Source organism: Amblyraja radiata, chromosome 9 (genome assembly GCF_010909765.2).
Source record: "Amblyraja radiata isolate CabotCenter1 chromosome 9, sAmbRad1.1.pri, whole genome shotgun sequence".
Classification (NCBI taxonomy): Eukaryota; Metazoa; Chordata; class Chondrichthyes; order Rajiformes; family Rajidae; genus Amblyraja; species Amblyraja radiata.
The window spans coordinates 47,687,459-47,708,382 of record NC_045964.1 but is presented as its reverse complement, the minus strand read 5'-3'; positions in this window follow the sequence as shown (position 1 = coordinate 47,708,382).

The following is a 20,924-nucleotide window of genomic DNA, read 5'->3' as shown; positions in this document are numbered from 1 at the left end:
AAAACCTAACAAATTGGATTGTTAACAATAATCCAAATAATCATAGGATTCAAGCTTCCATGATACTCAATTGGAATCATTAAAATATTGTGTCAGCTGCTTCACATTGTGCTTTGACATTTAAATCAAAAGCCACCAGTTCAAATAACCAAAATGCTTAGGTAGACATAAAATGCTGGAGTAACTCAGCGGGACAGGCACCATCTCTGGAGAGAAAGAATGGGTGATGTTTCAGGTCTTCTTCAGTCTGAAGAAGGGTCTCGATCCGAAACTTCACCCATTCCTTCTCTCCAGTGATGCTGCCTGTCTCGTTGCGTTACACCAGCATTTTGTGTCTACCTTACATTTAAACCAGCATCTGCAGTTCTTTCCTAAACAAAATGCTTAGTCTGATACTGGGAGCATGTTGTTGTTGGTGATGGTGTGTGGGGAAGGTAGGGTTGGTGATTTCTCAATGCTTGCTTCTCTAACTTTCGACATCGGGCGAATACATTGCTAAAACTGTTCAGTGAGTGTGAATATGATGAACTGCTTTGGCCAATTTATATCAAGATATTGTAATTTGAAAGGAGAATAGTCCTGTACTTAGTATTGAAAGGTTAGAACATGTTCTGCATGATTCATTATAGTCCCTCCAATAATCTTCTTCTGCAGATACATAACAGTTAATGTGAGCTTTCAGAAAATTACGTTATTCATAAAAGTAAGTAAAACTAGATTGAACAGTCTATTTTGATTTATATTCCCATTTAGGGCAGCAGAAATGTTGTGTTCAAAAATAAAAGAAAAATGCATCTGCTGGGAATCTGAAATAAAAATTGAAAATGCTGGAAATACTCAGAGCCAGTAGTTGCTGGTTTGCCAACATAACCCAAATCTTGAGGTCAAATACTAATGGCCTATATTCGATGTCTCTACTCTAAAATCTGCCATATAATGATGAAGTGATTGCGGAAGGCAAATGGATTCTCTGTTGACAATAACACCTAATAGAGTTCCAATGCTATGAAAGCATTGATTAATAATCTGAAGAATAATCTGAAGAAGTCTGAAGAAGGGTTTCGAGCCGAAACATTGCCTATTTCCTTCGCTCCATAGATGCTGCGTCACCCGCTGGGTTTCTCCAGCATTTTTGTCTACCTTTGATTAATAATATATTGTTTTACCATGAACTGGCTGCTTTCATTATGTAACCTGGATCACAATTGAATTGGTTGTTCTGGTAGAGCAAGTTACTCAAACATTGGAATGCTCAGGATAAAGATAGCTCTTTAAGAAGTAAATTTATCTCGCACTTTTATCTGCATTAAACTCCATTAACCATTTGTCAGGCCGCCTGCCCAACTGAATAAGATCCTGCTGTAAATTTTGATAACCATCTTCGCTATCTACAATCCCACACACTTTAGCTTCATCTGCAAATTTACTAATCATGCTTTGTAGATTCTCATCCAAATTGTTGATATAAACTACTAACGCCCATGGAGCCAACATCGAGCCCTGAGGCACACCACTAGTCACAGGCTTCTAGTCTGAAATACGACCTCTGCCAATTCTCTATCCAGTCGGCCTGCTCTCCCTGGCTCCCTTGCGATCTGACCTTCCAGGGCAGCCTAACATGCAGAATCTTTTCAAATGCCTTGTTCAAGTTAATATTTATAACACCTACTGCTTTGTCCTCATCCTCCTTGTTGGTTACTTCTTCAAAGTACTGAAACAGATTATCAAGTAGATATCGGGGTTAATATACTGGTATTGAAGGACATAATTGTTTTATAGACAGAAAACAGATTGAGAGTGAATTAATCATTTTCACATTAGAAATTTCTTATCGCAGGGGTCAATTCTGGTGCCCCAGGTGCTCACCAGCGACACCAATGAGTCTCACAATTGGATCACATGTAATATAGTTGTTCATTGCTGATGCAAAGCTAGGTGACACTTTGGAGTGAGGAGGGTTTAGAGGATGTGGATAATTTAAGCAAATGGGCATCGACATGGCAGATGGAATATAATGAATATAATGTTGAAAAATGTGAGGGAAAAATAATAGAAACATTATGAATAGAGAACTTGTTGCAAGTATATAAGCTACTGGTGAGTACAACTTTAGGTTTATTTTATGTTACCTCCTTTAATTGAATGGAGATATCTTTTTTAATGATTATTTATAGGACTGACCTCCCTATCAAAGGAAGAATATACTTGTGATAGAAGAGCAGCAAATGTGTTAGATTTGATTCATAGAGTTATATAGCATGGGAACAGGCCCTCAGTCCAACTTGTCGAGCTGATAGATATGCCTATCCAATCAAAACACCTTTGCTTGTGTTGGACTCATATTCTTCAAAACCTTTCCCATCCAAGTACCTGTCCTAATGTATTAAACATTCCATTATACCCACCTCTTTCACTTCCTCTAGCAGCTCGTTCCACATCCCCATCATCCACTGTGTGAAAATCTTGCTCCCAAGATGTCCTTTCCCCTCCTTCCCCACTTTTCTTGAACCTACCCCCTTGAGTTATAGGCTCACATACCCTTGGGAAAAGGCTTTGAACCATCTACTTAATCTAAGCCCTACATTTTAAACCTCCTTTACTTCAGAGATAACAGTCCCAACTGGGGTGGGAGATTGCAACCTTCACTTGGTCCACTCGGTTTCGACTAATGCAATCAACCCGACATGCACAAACAAAAGATCAAATAGAACAAGTTGACCAACAACTTTAGGCTGTGCACGCCATATGCAAGAACAGAAGTCCCAATTCATCCAATCTCACCCTCCAGGCCAGGCAACATTCCTATGAATCTTTTATTGCACCCACTCTACCTTAAAATATCTTTCCTATTAGTGTGGTGACCAGAACTGCACGTAATCTTCAATCTGGTTTTCACCATTATTTTGTCATTTCTGTGAGTTACTGTATGCATGGTGGAAAATGAATATCTCGCTTGCCTTTTCAAGTTTCATATCAGGCAAGTCAAAGCCATCCCAATTCATTTTAATGTGAGCCAATGTAAATCCAACTTTATTTCAATAACTACAGCAACTCCATAGTGGAAAACAACAGTGCCCCACCGAAACACGTAAACTAATTTGAGACGGAACGGTTGGACGTTGCGTTGATACTCTTCTGAGAGCTGTAGAGCAAGATACACAAAATGACGTTATTATTCGCCATTAATAGTTCTACATTAAGTAAATTGTTGGCTCTAATATAGGAAATGGATGGTGCTGCATTTATATATTATAAGCAGTACATACATTTTCTGATAAAATATTCCAAAGGCACTTTGTAAATCATATTTCATTATCTTTCCCTTTGCTGAAGTCCTTGCTAACTCTCTTGTAGGTTAGGATGATGACGAGATGTTGGAATGGAAATGTTCATGACTATCATTCAGTGTTTTGGATTACCAAGGTACGACAGTTAAGTAACCTTAATTGGGCCTAACTATACCTTAATACAATCATACAAAAGATGCTAAACTTGCTCTGTTCGGAGCAGCATGGTGGCGAGTCAAGTGAAGACTGTGCCCGAGACCCAGGTTTGATCCTTACTACGGGTGCTGCCTGTATGGAGTTTGTACGTTCTCCGCATGATCTGCATGGGTTTTCTCCGGCTGCTCAGGTTTCTTCCCACACTCCAAAGACATACAGGTTTGTAGGTGAATTGGCTTGGTAAAATTGTAAATTGTCCCTCGTGTGTGTTGGATAGTGTTAATGTGTGGAGATCGCTGGTCGGCGTGGACTCGGTGTGCCGAAGGACAGGCGGTGTATGTCTAAAAACGAAAATAAAAGTCAAGGGGGGGGGGTTTCATAAAAGAAATCAAGATTTCCGATTCTTTGCAAAAATTCTAGCCACACTTCTTTGGGATATTTTTCCAGAATCTCCAAATATATTTCTTAATAAGGATCATAACTGAAAGTGACCCATGCAGCAAAATTATATCAGAGATGCTGGACAATGATGATAATAGAATACATGATTATGGTTACCAGCTGTTTTCGCAAATGGAAGGAGGAAATGTAGAATAGTATATGTGGGTTGATGCTCAGACAACTGATTTTGTGACATATATTAATAACTTGCAGGGCACAATTTCAAAGCTTAAAGGCTCAGTAGACTTGGTAATATGATGAACAATGAAGAAAATTGTCATTGACATCAAGAGGATATCATCGAGATGATAAAGGACAGAGCCAAGGCAAGATGGAGTCAAAAGGTACAGGCAATAATCTGAAATAAATAAGTAAAAAAATAGGCCGCATGTTGCCTGCATGCCCAGTTCAAATTTACTGCTCCCCTGAGCCACATTGATTGTGATCTACTGGTGACGAAAGGACTGAAGTAATTAAGTTACACTGAGATGTTATCTAACGTTCTTTACCATATGGCTTTGAAATCTAGAGTGATGGGGGCTATAGGATTATTATTTTTTTCTATTTGTGATGGGTCAGTGGATTTCTGAAGAGTTTATTTGACATTAAACCATTTTTATGGTTGAAACCTTGGAAATCTTTGAATCCAAGTTTGTGGGGAATAGAACTTGCAGGAAGTTACAGGGTATACTCGGTATCTTAAGGACATACGTTATTTTAATTTGTAAATGGAAGAGTTATAAATGGGAGCAATATAATACCAAGTCCCGCAGCAAGGAAGGGCTGATAACTCATATGTAACAAATTAGGTGCGTAGGAACTCCACCACCTACAGATTATCCTCCTGGAGATTTGATTATTTCTACCTTTAACAGCTGCAGAGGAAATAATGAATGGAGCAGCTTTAATGCCCTCTGTAATTGCATTTACGTAGTACTGTACACCAATGCTAATTATGCTATTTTATGATGGTGTTACATCCAATAAAATTAGAAATGAGTTTTAAATAATTAAGGGATATTGTTAATCTTAAGGTATCGTTGATAGCCTTAAATAAATCTAGCAAATGGCTGATGAATTTCAGTAATACCAAGTTAATTGTAAAAAGAATGTAAAACAGACGAGTTATGATACACCTTGTAACAATGCCGGCTTAATCTTTCATAGTGAGCTGAGTAGCTTACTTATCTTGCTCCTTTTTGAAACTTGCAGTAGAATCTGCCTGCATTACTCCCACAGCAGTGCATGTCAGACCTCAACCACCAGCAGTGATGACATTTTCCCTCATGTCACTTTTGGATCTTCTACCTTCCAACTTAATTTTATCACTACAGTACATAAACAACTACACTGCAGGTACTTCTCCAGGTGCAAAGTACTTTGTGACATCCTAATGCGGCTTTTTCACGGGGCGACTTGACGCAAGATGTAACCAGAGTGAATTGGTCGTGGTCTAGCACGATATCACACGATATAACGGGGGGTAGATAAAGAGTTCCCACAGTACTCGGCATTTCTGTTATTTGTGCGAGTGACTTGTCCGTCTCCCGAGCTTTCCCGTTAAATCTTGAATGAACATTGTGAAGTGTTGTTAAATCATCACGTGGCACAAATGATGTCACTTTTTTTCACACACTATAAATATCCTCCCTTGGTTGAATTGGCTCATTTGGAGACATGTTTTACTGTGTATGTGGGAGACACAGATGGACTGAGCACAGTACCTCGGTCTTACTGTGTGTGGGAGAGGGGGAGAAAGAGACGTACACTCACAGAGGCAGAGTCTCTCAGCCTGTGTAAGAGGGAGGGAGGGAGAGAGAGAGAGAGGCACACACAAGGTGGATGTGAAATCTCACCTGCCTGTTTCAGTGACAGACACCCGCCGCCAGTAAATGAAGACACCCCCATCTGTCTCCCCCTACTCTCCCTCGACTCCCCCACCTTTCCCTCCCAACTCCAGTCCCGTCCCGACCCCCTGGGAAACTGAATAGAGCAACAATCAACTGCTGCCTGTGCGCTGATATGACAATAAAGGCTACTTTACTTTACTTTACTGAGTTAAAGAGTTCCCACGGTAGACTGTAAAACTGGGACCCTGGTTCTGGACTCCCCCAACATCGGGAACATTCTTCCTGCATCTAGCCTGTCCAATCCCGTAGATACTGATTAGACCGGTATCTATTTATTTACTTTATTAATGATTTCAATTAAATATTGGGAACATCAGGCCGCAAACGTTATTTCTTGAGTGTTAGTGCTTACTTTGACTCGACCTTCCTAGTTAGCCGGCGCCTGAGACTGAGCCAAGCAATGTCCAGACCTGACTTCAACACAAAGTGATGGAGGAACTCAAAGGGTCAGGCTCGTCCAACGCTCTGTGTTTTGCTCGTGATTCCTGCATCTGCAGTTCCTCGTGTCTACAGACCAGAGTTGCCACTTGACTCCGAGATGACTATCACAGAGCATACGGAAGATAGACACGAAATGCTGGAGTAACACAGCGGGACGGGCAGCATCTCTGGAGAGAAGGAATGTGTGACGTTTCGGTTCGAGAACCTTCTTCAGAGTCTCGTCCCGAAACGTCACCCATTCCTTTTATCCAGATGCTGCCCGTCCAGTATTTTATGTCTGTCTCCAGTATTACTGTGTCTATCATCGGCGCAAACCAACATCTACAGTTCTTTCCGACACATTAGAGGATACCGTCTCGCCATCACTCGGATTACCCGCTTCATTTCCATAACGTTGCCACCTCTCTTTACTTTGCTTACTGAAGCCTGATCCTTGTCACACCCAGTGCTCTATCGCCCAGCCTCTCATCTTTCAATCGGGTTCGGCCAGGAAGGTACTGCAGATGCTGGATTAAAACGAAGATAGACACAACATGTAGCTCAGCGGGACAGGCAGCATGTCAGAAGGGTCTCGACCCGAAATGTCACCCATTCCTTCTCCCCAGAGATGCTGCCTGTTGCGCTGAGTTCCTCCATTTTGTGGCTACCTTGGGTTTATCCAGGATCTCCCCGTTGATGTCCTAACTCGCTTTGGTTTGTTATTATTATCTCATATCGAGAACCAGCAGATACAGGTTTAGGTTCGGGGGGAATGATTTAATGAGAGCCTAAGGGGTAACTATTTTACGCAAAGGGTGGTGGGTGTATGGAATGAGCTATCCGTTAAGGTAGTTGAGGCAGGTATTGTCGCAATGTTTAAGACGCATTAGACTGAAGCATGGATAGGATAGGTTTAGATGGTTATGGGCCAAACGCGGGCAAGTGGGACTAGTGTAGATGGGACATATTGGTCGGTGTGGGCAAGTTGGGTCGAAGGGCCTGTTTCTACGCTGTATGATTCTATGCAGGGAATAAACTTTTGTTTGCGTGCTATACAATCATATCAGATAATGCTATACATGAATATAACCAAGCCACGTACAGTCTGAAGAAGGGCCTCGACTCGAAACGTCACCCGTTCCTTCTCTTTAGAGATGCTGCATGTCCCGTTGAGTTACTCCAGCATTTTGAACCGTCGAGTTACTCCAGCATTCTCTTTAAACCGGCATCTGCTGTTCCTTCCGACACATGCACAAGAACACCAGGTAGAGCGAAGAGGAAAATACCAGAGTTCAGAATATATGTTTTCAGGACAGTTCCAGGGGGAAAAAGTCCAATGTCCGCATTGAGGTAGGTTGGTAGGTCGAGTCAGTGTCCAAACGAATGGAAGGAAGAACCGTTCTGAAGCCGGATAAGAATAGGTGGTCGGCGCGGACTCGGTGGGCCGAAGGGCCTGTTTCCGCGCTATATCTCTAAAATCTGAAGTTAGGTAATGTCTAAAGGAACTGCAGATGCTGGTTAATACGCACAAAAGGACACAAAATGCTGGTGTAACTCAGCAGGTAAGTCAGATCTGGGAAGAAAAACATAAAAAGCTGGAGTAAGTCAGCGGGTCAGGCAGCATCTCTGGAGAAAAAGAATAGGTGGCGATTCGAATCGGAACCCTTCTTCAGACATCCTAATCGGAATTGAGTCTGAAGATGTGTCTCGTCCCGAAACATCAGCTATTTTTCTCCAGAGATGCTGCTTGACTCGCTGAGTTACTCCAGCTTTTTGTGTCTGTCTTCGGTTTAAACCAGCATGTGCAGTTCACTCCTTACACGGGTCTCTGGAGAACATTGATTGGTAGCGTTCCGGACCCTGCTTCGGAAAGGCATCGATCGCTAGTCGGCGAGGACTCCGAGCTGTATCTCTCAAAGAAGTACATGTGAAAAATTCCTCACGGACCATAAAAATGCGGGACCTTTCAGTAAAGTTCCTTTTAAAGTCCCTTTTAAAGATTATAGTTATTTTCTTGAATCTCATTAACATAACTCATGAATAAGTTGATGTCCATATGCGGATGCAAATCTTTATTTTTTAAATTCAATCCCACAGAAGACAATTTTTACTCACCTTCTGTCCCCTCTGTCCAGCTTCCGGGTTCACCGTTCGCAGGAGTTCCCACGGTAACCGCAAGAGTTATTACGGATATCGCACGGATATCGCACTGGCCACTACGTTCATATAATGTTGCAATGCTCAACCACAAGTGTACAAGTCACTCTTGGAGAAGTTCAAACTTGCTTGAATTTTCTCCCGAGTCACCAAGTTACACGATTACCTGCCGTTAGCGCCACGGTGGTCCACGAATGCCGTACTGTTATCGCACGAGGTTCCCACGATGTTAAACTCTGGTTAACTCTTGCGTCAAGTCGCCCCGTGAAAAAGTCGCTTTAGTACTTTACACCCTTGTGTGGGCAGCACAGTGGCGCAGTGAGTGGAGCTGCTGCCTCACGGTGTTGGAGATCTGAGTTTGATCCTGACCTCAGCTGGTAACTGGGCATTTGCATGTTCTCCCCGTGACTGCATGGGTTACTTCTGTGTGTTCCGGTTTCCTCCCAAAGATGCAATTTGGCCCCTAGTGTGTGGGTGAGTTGTAGAATCTGAGGGGAGGTAGTTAATGAGAATGTGCGGGGAATAAAAAATGTAGGATTATTGTTAATGGGAGGTTGATAGTCAGCACACACTGAAGCTAGAAGGAAAGGTGCAGAAAGTGAGTGTAGTATAGGGGGGTTGCACGTAAGGTCATCGGGTCAAAGGGCGTGATCCATGTGGAGGACATGGCTGCCTTGGCGCACACTGTTAACACTCGGAACGCGTACCTTCCTACCTGTTAAAAACCGCTGAAATTGTCTTTTTTTGCGCTATAAATATTTGTGGGTACTGTCATTGAAAACGGGAAGGTATCAGTATCTTTGCTCTGAACCCGAGCACCAAGGTGTAAGCGGCCGAAGGAGCGCATCCCTCGGGACAGCCCCCACTCTCCCTCTGTGGGCCGCACTCTCACGGTCTGTGCGTCAGCAGCGCACACACATGGGGCCGGGTGAAGCGGGGCCGGGTGAAGCGGGGCCAGGGGGAGCAGGGCCGGATGGAATGGGGCCTGATGAAGCGGGACCGGGATGAAGCGGGACCGGGTGAATGCGGGACTGGGTGGAGCGGGGCCGGGGCCGGGGCCGAGTGGAGGAGGGCCGGGGCTGGCGGGAGTGGGTGGAGGGGGGCCAGCGCCGGCGGGAGCGGGTGGAGCGGGGCCAGGGGGAGCGGGACCGGGGCCGGGTGGAGGAGGGCCGGGGCCGGGTGGAGGAGGGCCGGGGCCGGCGGGAGCGGGACCGGGGCCGGGGCTGGGTGGAGGAGGGCCGGGGCCGGCGGGAGCGGGTGGAGCGGGGCCGGGTGGAGGAGGGCCGGGTGGAGGAGGGCCGGGGCCGGCGGGAGCGGGACCGGGGCCGGGGCCGGGTGGAGGAGGGCCGGGGCCCAGGGCGGGAGCGGGTGGAGCGGGGCCGGAGGGAGCGGGACCGGGGCCGGGTGGAGGAGGGCCAGGGCCGGGTGGAGGAGGGCCAGGGCCGGCGGGAGCGAATGGAGGGGGGCCGGGGCCGGCGGGAGCGGGTGGAGCGGGGCCGGGGCCGGCGGGAGCGGGTGGAGGGGGGCCGGGGCCGGCGGGAGCAGGGTGGAACGGGGCCGGGGGGAGCGGGACCGGGACCGGGTGGAGGAGGGCCGGGGCCAGCGGGAGCGAGTGGAGGAGGGCCTGGGCCGGCGGGAGCGGGTGGAGCGGGGCCGGAGGGAGCGGGACCGGGGCTGGGGGAGCGGGACCGGGGCCGGGTGGAGGAGGGCCAGGGCCGGGTGGAGGAGGGCCAGGGCCGGCGGGAGCGAATGGAGGGGGGCCAGGGCCGGCGGGAGCGGGTGGAGTGAGGCCGGGGCCGGCGGGAGCGGGTGGGGCGGGGCCAGATGAGGTGGGGCCGTGGCTCTAGACAACGTCAGCTGCAGCAGAGTTGGGGACGGTCTGCTCCCTCTGCCCTCCCAGAGTCACTGACTGCGCTGCACCGATACCCCAACCTCTTCCTCCCCCCTCCCCCCCCCACCCCCGGCTGCGAGGATAGACGGTCAGGGGCACGTGAGTGTGCAACCTGTCTGGATGCTGGGCCAGAAGAAAGGCCCGTTGTGCTGCCAGTGATAGTAAATGCTTAACTACAGTTCACCGCGTGTACTCCAGTTGGCGTTGCTTGGCAACAGTATGGGTCACGGGTCGTGACCTCGACTGCGTGCAACCTCCCTATTGAGGAGCAACTGTCTGCCAAGGATATTGATGCATTGAAAGTGAAGCCCCTTTCTATGCTGTAAGACTTTAACTCCTCTCACTCTAAAAGAGATATGAAAGGTCACGCATGATAGCAAAAACCAAACTGCTAGAAATACTCAGCGGAACAGGCTGCGTCTGTGGAGGGAAATGGACAGACGATGTTTCAGGTCAGGACCCTTCTTCAGACTGATGGAGTAAAGAGGAGATAGTTCATATAAATAAGTCATGGGAAGGGGTAGGGCAAGCTGGTGAGCTGCTACAAAGAACTGCAGATCTAGTTTTTAGGTTTTTAGTTTTGGCCAACCGAGTCTGCACTGACCAGTGATCCCCGCACATTGACACTACCCTACACACTAGGCACAATTTACACATACACTTACATACCTGTAATCGTTGGAGTGTGGGAGGAAATCAAAGATCTTGGAGAAATGGGGAGAACGTACAAACTCCGTACAGACAGCACCCGTAGTCAGGATCGAACCCGAGTCTCTAGCACTGCAAGCTCTGTAAGGCAGCAACTCTACCGGTTTGGCACCATGGCCACCAGTATGGGAAAATATGCTGGCTTATACCAAAGATAGGTACAAAGTGCTGGAGTAACTCAGTCAGGTGGATCCAGGGAAGGAGGGTTTGATTGGCATTTGAGCCAGATGAGGGTGGGGCGGGGGGAAGAGGGGAGGGGGGGTGGAGAAAAGGGTGAAGACAGTTGATCCATATAATTCCCTTTCTCTCGTTCTGTATCCGGGCGAGCAATCACCATTTGGCCATTTACCTTAAGCTTCTGTTGGATGTGCAGCTCAAGGACTTTTCATGTTTTGTGCCTACAACCAGCTGTCCATTTGTTAATGTGCAGATTAAACATAATACCTGGTGGATGGCTCTTTACCAGATGTGTTGGGTGATGTGATGTGGTTAGATAGACTTTATATCCCAAAGCATGATTTCTCAGCTTCTCCTCCCATGTAAAGGCTTGGCAACAGGTGGTGAGATGTATCTCACTGAAATGCAGGCAATAGGGAAGAATGCAGCTTCTGCTTTTACACTAGAAAATGAATCACAATGAAGATACAATCCATAGCAATGAAATGTGCAGAATGAAAAATATTCATTAGGTTGTAATGAGAATATTGGGGTGAGCCATCAATGCTCAATGAGAAATAGGGCTGCACAGTGGCGCAGCAGTAGAGTTGCTGCCTTAAAACCCTGTCCCACGGTACGAGTTCATTCCAAGAGCTCTCCCGAGTTTGCCATGATTCGAACTTGGAGATTTACGGTAATGGCCACTCGTCTGAACTCGGGGCTCTCATGGACATTTTTCAACATGTTGAAAAATCTTCACGAGTCTTCCCGTGCTTACCTGCCATTAGCGAGTCTTCCCGAGTACATGCCGTTAGCATAACGAGCCGCTCAGAGACGTCCCCGTGCTCCGACGTACCCGCTACGTTCATTCTCGGTGCTTACCACGAGTTTGTTTTTTTTTAAACTCGGGAGAGTTCGGAATGAACTCATTCCGTGGGACAGGGCTATTACATGGCAGAGACCCGGGTTAGAAGCTGACTATGGGTGCTTGTCTATATGGAGTTTGTACGTATTCCCTGTGACCAGTGTGGGTTTCCTCCGAGATTTCGGCTTCCTCCCACACTCCAAAGAAGTACAGGTTTGGTAAAAGTGTAAATTGTAGTGTGCAGGGATCACTGGTCGGCGCAGACTCAGTGGGCCGAAGGGCCTGTTTCCATATTGTATCACTACACTAAGCTAAACTAAAATGTAGGAAATTATAAAATCCCATTTCTGAAATATACACAGTCTCAGTTAAATTCAGAAATCTTGAAGATGCTGTCAGTGATTTCTTGTTTGACGCAGTGCGTATCTGTTTTATTAAATCGTTCACAGATTGTGGATCTGACTGACAAGTTACTATCCCTCACTGATTGCGTTTGAATTGAGTAAATGGATGGTGCATTTGAGAGGACTGATAAGAATCAACCATTCTGTCAGAGATAGCGAGAAAGGCGAGATTCCTTCTCTGTAGTTCCTCAGTGGATGGGTTTTTACTACAACCCACTATTTTTAAGATGTTCTTCACGTGCTGAATTTTCATTTAAGATATTTTTAATTAAGCATATAAAAATTCCTTAGCTCCTGTGGCATTGAACTCATCTTTAGATTATCGGCCCAGGCCTCTGGATTACTTGTTATTAATTTAATTGCTCGGCAGTCATATTCAACTGGTCCTTTACAGCAATTGTGACAGGACCTTTACCAAGAGCTGGAGTAGGCTATTTTGCCCCATGGGTTTGTTCCATTCTTTACAAAAAGCACCGATGATCTGTGACCTAACTCAATGGTTAGTAAACATTACAACAAACTCAGATTTTAAATTAACAAATGACAAAGTGTCAACGATCATTTTTGGAAGAGCATTCCAACATTACCATTGGATGTTGCAGGAGTATTTTGTAACTTTATTTCTAAAAAATTTCCATTTGTCTTTTTGGCCTTACCTCCATATTTGTTCCACGAATATGTTGATCAAGTTATCTACTGACTTTCTAAATTCCAGCGAATGCAAACGTACCACGGAGACTAAGTTACACTCTCTCCAAAGCTGATACATAGCCTTTAAGGTAGGGTGCTCAGAAATTCCCACATGACTAAAGTTCAGTTAAACAAGAGCTTTTCAAAGTTCTGATATAACTTCTACATCTTAAAATCCATTCCAATGGATGTAGTGGACAGCATGTCCCTAGCCTACCTGATTATTGATTAATTTTCACCACATTATTCTTGTTCCAACAGGGATCCACAACATTTTTAGGATCTCCACCGGTTCTAGCCTTGCACCATTTAGTACGTTTCTTTCATTTTTAGGTGTAAAATGGATTATCTCACATTTACTTGCCTTCAAATTGATTTGCCACAGTTTTACCTCTTTGATCAATCTATTAATATGTCTTTAAATTAATTGATTCCATTTTCACTGCTTGCATTGTCAATGGGCGCAGCATTAAAATATGAAATTGTGATTGTGTTCTGTTGAACAACCTCCCTGGCTCTGAAAATGTTATTTTACAATTATGAGCTACCTTTTACTCAGAAAGATTAAGCCTCTATTTCCACCAAGCAGTTTTTCAGAGAAGTTAACCAAGAGGAAAAGGTCAGAGCAATATCTAATGAAATGTTATTTTGGTATATAAATAAAAGATTAAAATACATTGGCATAAGTCTTGCCAAACCTTGACCAAATTGAATCTCATGAGAAAAATCCAGGAATTCTCTTCTATGGTGCTATTGTGTTGGGTACTCCTGCTATAAAAGGACGTTGAACAGCTCTCAATATGGAGATTAGACCAATTTTTTTCTGAATCACTATTGTCTTTGTAAACTTATGGAGATGTTATGTATTGTTTTGGAATGCTGATTTATGCGTGAGTGAACAACACAGGGCTGTGGTAGTAATCGGTATCATTGCAGTCTTGATACAGTTGCTGCAAAACAACGCAGGTAATTTTCATTTTGCACCAGAATGCCGAAGCAGCAACATAATTTCAGATACCGCACAAATATTTCTCAAGGCCTCTGCTTCAAATCACCTCAGGAAAATTCAACTTTTGGAAAGATGTATTATGCATTGCTGCTCTTACAAAGACTATTGCCAAACATTGTAAGTACTGTTTCTGGAGCCAACTGGATATAAAAGATGGCATGTACTGTGCAGGCATCGTCCTTATGGAGGAACGAAAACAATGGCAGCAGCTGGAGAATATGAAGAGAAAGGAAGACTGTGAAATGTCCGAGGCATTATGATCAGAATTATAATTTTTACATGCCTAGGAAATCATAGAAAGAGAGAGGGGGAGAGTGAGAATGAACCCTTTGAAGCCTCAGTCTTCCACTTGCAAGGTTCCAGAACTTGAATTATTTTCCACTCTCAATGTGTGAGAATGCCATTGGTGATCTATGCAATGCCAATTCAGGTGCAATACTGCATAAAGCACATCACAATCCTCCTCTCTGAGAAAGCACTGTGGGTTGGCAATGTAGGGAGGGCTTCAGCTCCCCATTGTATAGCAATGTTACAAAATGTTGAGATTTTAAAAATCAAGCCTGTAATTTATCCCATCAGATAAAGCATAAAAATAAGTTTAATTTGACACCTTATTCACTTTCATATCTTCAGTATTAAAAACGTTATGGCCATTTTCATACTCGGAAATTAGCATCTTGTTCCCTATTGCTTTTCCATTGACTTAACACAAAAGTTGTGATTGAGGACAGTCAAAAGCCCATAACTTTCTTAAAAATTAAGAGAACTGAAATTTGTTTTCAGTTATTATAGATTGAAGCATTCTGAAACAAATATGAAACAATCTTATTTAGATAACTTGAAATTAAAGCATATAATTAGTTTGTTACCTAATTGTAGCTAATTACAAAATTCAATTACTAGATCTAAACATCTATCACTTTCTTAAGAATAGATTAACATTTTTAAATAGCCTAAGTGTCCAAATAACATTCACACAAGAATTCACAATACAATATACTTTTTAAATCTCATTGTCATGGCATAATGGAAGGAATTTAACGTTTAATACCTGTAAATTAATGGCCATTTAAATAATCTTGCGAGTGGGTTTTTCTGGAACGCGATTTAAACTCCATATCAGCAGGAAATATACTGCCGGTTCGTATGGGGGGGGGGGGAATCACCGTTTCGCAACGTAAAATGTGAATTAAAGGCATCTTAAGGAGCACTTTTATACATAAAAGGGGGAACTGTACAAAAGGGACGGATTGCATCTTAACAGGTGTGGGACCAGCATTCTGGCAGGCAGGTTTGCCACTGCTACACGGGTGGTTTTAAACTGAATAAGGGGGGTGGGGTGTCGAATGGGCTAGTGGAGGATGGAGTTAAAGGGAAAGGGTTTCTTAAATGTGTGAGCATAGAGACAGAGGGGTGTAAAATGAGGGTAGAAGCAATAGGTAGCAAGGTGAAAAGTAAAAGTGGCAGGCCGGAAAATCCAGGGCAAAAATCAAAAAGGGCCACTTTTCAACAAAATTGTATAAGGGGTAAGAGTGTTGTAAAAACAAGCCTGAAGGCTTTGTGTCTCAATGCAAGGAGCATTCGTAATAAGGTGGATGAGTTGAATGTGCAGATAGCTATTAATGACTATGATATAGTTGGGATCACGGAGACATGGCTCCAGGGTGACCAAGGCTGGGAGCTGAACATCCAGGGATATTCAATATTCAGGAGGGATAGAGAGAAAGAAAAAGGAGGTGGGGTAGCGTTGCTGATTAGAGAGGAGATTAACGCAATGGAAAGGAAGGACATTAGTTTGCAGGATGTGGAATCGGTATGGGTAGAGCTGCGAAACACTAAGGGGCAGAAAACGCTGGTGGGTGTTGTGTACAGGCCACCTAACAGTAGTAGTGAAGTTGGAGATGGTATCAAACAGGAAATTAGAAATGCATGCGACAAAGGCAAAACCGTTATAATGGTGACTTCAATCTACATATAGATTGGGCGAATCAAATTGGCAGGGGTGCTGAGGAAGAGGATTTTTCGGAATGTATGCGGGATAGTTATCTAAATCAACATGTAGAGGAACCAACGAGAGAGCAGGCTATTTTAGACTGGGTATTGAGTAATGAGGAAGGGTTAGTTAGCAGTCTTGTTGTACGTGCCCCCTTGGGCAAGAGTGACCATAATATGGTTGAGTTCTTCATTAGGATGGAGAGTGACATTGTTAATTCAGAAACAATGGTTCTGAACTTAAAGAAAGGTAACTTTGAGGGTATGAGACGTGAATTGGCCAAGATTGACTGGCAATTAATTCTAAAAGGGTTGACGGTGGATATGCAATGGAAGACATTTAAAGACTGCATGGATGAACTACAAAAATTGTTCATCCCAGTTTGGCAAAAGAATAAATCAGGGAAGGTAGTGCATCCATGGATAACAAGGGAAATCAGGGATAGTATCAAAGCGAAGGATGATGCGTACAAATTAGCCAGAAAAAGCAGCATACCGGAGGACTGGGAGAAATTCAGAGACCAGCAGAGGAGGACAAAGGGCTTAATTAGGAAAGGAAAAATAGATTATGAAAGAAAACTGGCAGGGAACATAAAAACTGACTGCAAAAGTTTTTATAGATATGTGAAAAGAAAGAGATTAGTTAAAACAAATGTAGGTCCCTTGCAGTCAGAAACAGGTGAATTGATCATGGGGAACAAGGATATGGTGGACCAATTGAATAACTACTTTGGTTCCGTCTTCACTAAGGAAGACATAAATAATCTGCCGGAAATAGCAGGGGACCACGGGTCAAAGGAGTTGGAGGAATTAAGTGAAATCCAGGATAGCCGGGAAGTGGTGTTGGGTAAATTAAATGGATTAAAGGCCGATAAATCCCCAGGGCCAGATAGGCTGCATCCCAGAGTACTTAAGGAAGTAGCTCCAGAAATAGTGGATGCATTAGTAATAATCTTTCAAAACTCTTTAGATTCTGGAGTAGTTCCTGAGGATTGGCGGGTAGCAAACGTAACCCCACTTTTTAAGAAGGGAGGGAGAGAGAAAACTGGGAATTACAGACCAGTTAGTCTAACATCGGTAGTGGGGAAACTGCTAGAGTCAGTTATTAAAGATGGGATAGCAGCACATTTGGAAAGTGGTGAAATCATTGGACAAAGTCAGCATGGATTTACAAAAGGTAAATCATGTCTGACGAATCTTATAGAATTCTTCGAGGATGTAACTAGTAGCGTGGATAGGGGAGAACCAGTGGATGTGGTGTATCTGGACTTCCAGAAGGCTTTCGACAAGGTCCCACATAAGAGATTAGTTTACAAACTTAAAGCACACGGCATTGGGGGTTCAGTATTGATGTGGATAGAGAACTGGCTGGCAAACAGGAAGCAAAGAGTAGGAGTAAACGGATCCTTTTCACAATGGCAGGCAGTGACTAGTGGGTTACCGCAAGGCTCAGTGCTGGGACCCCAGCTATTTACAATATAAATTAATGATCTGGATGAGGGAATTGAAGGCAATATCTCCAAGTTTGCGGATGACACTAAGCTGGGGGGCAGTGTTAGCTGTGAGCATTGAACTAGTCGGGCGATTTTTAAAAAAAATACACAGAATGCCCGTCGGAACAATTCTTCAGCAAAAGCTTGCACTCTAACGAAATATAATCCAGGACAAGGTTGGAGAAACCTGCGTTTTAACCCACCGCCCCCCTCAAAGGCGCCAAAATCGTGCACACGGCCAGTGGCAGAATTGCAGCGCCGCTGAAGGTAAGTATTGTAACATACCTACATTGTAGAAAAAACATAGGAATCCCTGTGCTCCAGTCAGCCACTGGGTCATTTTCATCTGATTCTCTCTTAGATTTTGTTTGTAACATCTGATTCCTTACCACAAGTAAAGTCAGGTCAAGTAGAGTTTATTATCTGTGCAATTAGGGTGAGGTAGAGGCAGAGTGAAAGTCTTGTTTCCCTGGATATCTTCTCAGATACCTCTGTGAATGTCATGCTCCATTTATTTTAACTAGATCAAACCTAATGTTAAAATTTGCCTCTTTCGAACATAATATCCCATGGTATCCTCATGCAGATTATTAGGATTGAGGAAAATTTATTTATCTCAGTATCTTGAATATTTGAATAATATCTTCATTGGTCATTATATTCTCCAGTGTAAATCATTTCACATTCTAAGAGCTGTCCATTTCACTCGGATGCCTTAAGGCAGATATCGACTAGCTCATCCTTTACCGTGCTCTATTGAAAGCCTGGATATCCCTAACACAGAAGATTCAGATTCAGATTCAGATTCAACTTTAATTGTCATTGTCCGTGTACAGTACAGAGACAATGAAATGCATTTAGCATCTCCCTGGAAGAGCGACATAGCATATGATTTAAATAAATATTTACATTAGCATATATACAGACATAGTGTTTTTCCTGTGGGAGGAGTGTCCAGGGGGGGGGGGGTGATTGGCAGTCACCGAGGTACGTTGTTGAGTAGAGTGACAGCCGCCGGGAAGAAGCTGTTCCTGGACCTGCTGGTCCGGCAACGGAGAGACCTGTAGCGCCTCCCGGATGGTAGGAGGGTAAACAGTCCATGGTTGGAGTGAGAGCAGTCCTTGGCGATGCTGAGCGCCCTCCGCAGACAACGCTTGCTTTGGACAGACTCAATGGAGGGGAGCGAGGAACCGGTGATGTGTTGGGCAATTTTCACCACCCTCTGCAATGCCTTCCGGTCGGAGACAGAGCAGTTGCCATACCATACTGTGATACAGTTGGTAAGGATGCTCTCGATGGTGCAGCGGTAGAAGTTCACCAGGATCTGAGGAAACAGATGGACCTTCTTCAGTCTCCTCAGGAAGAAGAGACGCTGGTGAGCCTTCTTGATCAGAGTTGAGGTATTGTGGGTCCAAGAGAGGTCATCGGAGATGTTAACACCCAGGAACCTGAAGCTAGAAACACGTTCCACCTCCGTCCCGTTAATGTGGATGGGGGTGTGCGTGCCGCCCCTGGACTTCCTGAAGTCTACAATGAGCTCCTTGGTCTTCTTGGAGTTAAGGGCCAGGTTGTTGTCAGCGCACCATGCTGCTAAGTGCTGGACCTCCTCCCTGTAGGCCGACTCATCGTAGTTGCTGATGAGGCCAATCACCGTGTGGCCATCAGAAGTGTGATTAGCATTGCATACAGTAGGTAAGATATGTTCATACTTATAGAAACAAATCTGTTATCACCTCCTGGATTAACGACAGCTCCAAAAGCAGAAAATTCTGTGTAAGAAATCAGCAAGTCAGTAATCATTTGTGGAAAGAGCAAATGTCAATGTTGCCATTCTGCAAGGCTTTGTCAGATCTTTGTCTCTGTGTGCTGCGGTTCCAAGGAAGAATCTTTGATTGCTTTGGTAGCAAAACCATACAACAACAGATAGATTAAATATTCACTTTTCTCTTGACTTGAAGTACAGCAGAGAGTGTACTTGTCTTGACACACAATCTATATGTGGCTTTCCTGAGATTTGAAGCCTGGCTCTGAATCTATCTTGGTCCACCTGCTGAAAAAATCATCATCCAATAGAACATTCCTTAGAAAATCCTTTCAGATAAGGGTGTTGCAGGCAGAATCTTTGATGAGGACGTGCTATTTTGCCATTTTATCTGTTTATTGATTATGAGTCTGCAGCCATGTCCAGTTCATTCTCTGGAAGTGGAACTAATTGAATACCTTGCAGTAGTAAATCCGGGTCGAAGATGTCCTGCTTCAGTTCCATTTTAGCGAGTCGTAGGGCGGGTGATGAGATGAATGCGGGATTGTAGACTGTCACAAGGGGAACAAGAGACGCTATGTGCAATGCATCTGAGATTCAAATGGTATGTGCTAAGAGATATAATGAAGTAATTACTTGAATTTTACAAATCCAATTATATCATTCATAAAAGATATCTGACCATCAGATCCTTCAGATCTTTACCACTCAGGGCCCTCTGCTCATCTCAACTGGGGACAAGACCCCAGCTGCTGTACATGTTATAATACTACAAATATAGAAACATAGAAACATAGAAAATAGGTGCAGGAGTAGGCCATTCGGCCCTTCGAGCCTGCACCGCCATTCAATATGATCATGGCTGATCATCCAACTCAGTATCCCATACCTGCCTTCTTTGAATACCCCCCTGATCCCTTTAGCCACAAGGGCCACATCTAACTCCCTCTTAAATATAGCCAATGAACTGGCCTCAACTACCTTCTGTGGCAGAAAGTTCCAGAGATTCACCGCTCTCTGTGTGAAAAATGTTTTTCTCATCTCGGTCCTAAAGGATTTCCCCTCTATCCTTGAGCTGTGACCCCTTGTCCTGCTCTTCCCCAACATCGGGAACAATTTTCCTGCATCTAGCCTGTCCAACCCCTTAAGAATTTTGTAGGTTTCTATAAGATCCCCCCTCAATCTCCTAAATTCTAGCGAGTACAAGCCGAGTCTATCCAGTCTTTCTTCATATGAAAGTCCTGACACCCCAGGAATCAGTCTGGTGAACCTTCTCTGCACTCCCTCTATGGCAATAATGTCCTTCCTCAGATTTGGAGACCAAAACTATACGCAATACTCCAGGTGTGGTCTCACCAAGACCCTGTACAACTGCAGTAGAACCTCCCTGCTCCTATACTCAAATCCTTTTGCTATGAATGCTAACATACCATTCACTTTCTTCACTGCCTGCTGCACCTGCATGCCTACTTTCAATGACTGGTGTACCATGACACCCAGGTCTCGTTGCATCTCCCCTTTTCCTAATCGGTCACCATTTAGATAATAGTCTGCTTTCCTGTTTTTGCCACCAAAGTGGATAA